The 1,238-nt window shown below is 54.7% G+C and overlaps 1 long non-coding RNA gene across 1 annotated transcript in view; it reads left to right on the top strand.

The window, feature by feature from the left end:
* Positions 1 to 818, top strand: part of LOC107307691 — a 7,627-nt gene extending 6,809 nt beyond the window's left edge. The window contains exon 4 of the long non-coding RNA XR_001552482.2: positions 738 to 818. This is a non-coding gene — a long non-coding RNA (uncharacterized LOC107307691). The remainder of the gene's footprint in view (positions 1 to 737) is intronic.
* The last annotated feature ends 420 nt before the right edge of the window (positions 819 to 1,238 follow it).

Below are 1,238 nucleotides of genomic sequence, written 5' to 3'. Positions count from 1 at the left end.
TTCTGACCCCATAACCCCCTCTGACCCTATAACCCCCTCTGACCCTATAACCCTTCTGACCTATAACCCTTATGACCCCATAACCCCCTTCTGACCCCATAACCCTTCTGACCCTATAACCCTCCTCTGACCCCATAACCCCCTTATGACCCCATAACCCATTCTGACCCTATAACCCTTATGACCCTATAACCCCCTCTGACCCTATATAACCCTTATGACCCCATAACCCATTCTGACCCTATAAACCCATTCTGACCCCATAACCCCCTCTGACCCCATAACCCCCTTCTGACCCCATAACCCTTATGACCCCATAACCCTCTTATGACCCTATAACCTTCTTTGACCCTATAAAACCCTTCTGACCCTATAACCCATTCTGACCCCATAACCCCCTTCTGACCCTATAACCCTTCTGACCCCATAACCCTTCTGACCCCATAACCCCCTTAAGACCCCATAATCCCCTTATGACCCCATAACCCCCTTCTGACCCTATAACCCCCTCTGACCCTATAACCCTTCTGACCCTATAACCCATTCTGACCCTATAACCCTTCTGACCCTATAACCCATTCTGACCCTATAACCCATTCTGACCCTATAACCCCCTCTGACCCCATAACCCCCTTCTGACCCTATAACCCATTCTGACCCTATAACCCCCTTCTGACCCCATAACCCTTCTGACCCTATAACCCATTTTGACCCTATAACCCATTCTGACCCTATAGGGCTCTCAGGGGTTCCCGGGCTTCCCAGGCACCAATGGTGAGAAGGGAATGAGGGTGAGTGACCCTATAAGGATATGGGGTGGGCTATGGGGTGGGTTATGGGGTGGGTGCTATGGGGTTACTGCTATGGGGCCATGGACTGCTATGGGTTGGGGCCCTATGGGGTGCTATAGGGCCCTATGGGGTCACTATGGGGCCCTATGGGGCCCTGTGGGGTGCTATAGGGTGCTATGGGGCGCTATGGGGTGCTATGGGGCCCTATGGGGTGCTATGGGGTCGCTATGGGGCCCTATGGGGTGCTATGGGGTGCTATGGAGTGTTATGGGACCCTATGGGGTACTATGGGGTCACTATGGGGCCCTATGGGGTCGCTAGGGGGCGCTATGGGGTGCTATGGGGCCCTATGGGGCCCTATGGGGTGCTATGGGGTCGCTATGGGGCCCTATGGGGCGCTATGGGGCCCTATGGGGCGCTATGGGGTCGCTATGGGGCGCTATGGGG

This window comes from Coturnix japonica, unplaced genomic scaffold (genome assembly GCF_001577835.2).
Source record: "Coturnix japonica isolate 7356 unplaced genomic scaffold, Coturnix japonica 2.1 chrUnrandom785, whole genome shotgun sequence".
Lineage (NCBI taxonomy): Eukaryota > Metazoa > Chordata > Aves > Galliformes > Phasianidae > Coturnix > Coturnix japonica.
Note: the sequence above shows the minus strand (reverse complement) of the source record. Positions and strands in the feature narration are given on the sequence as shown.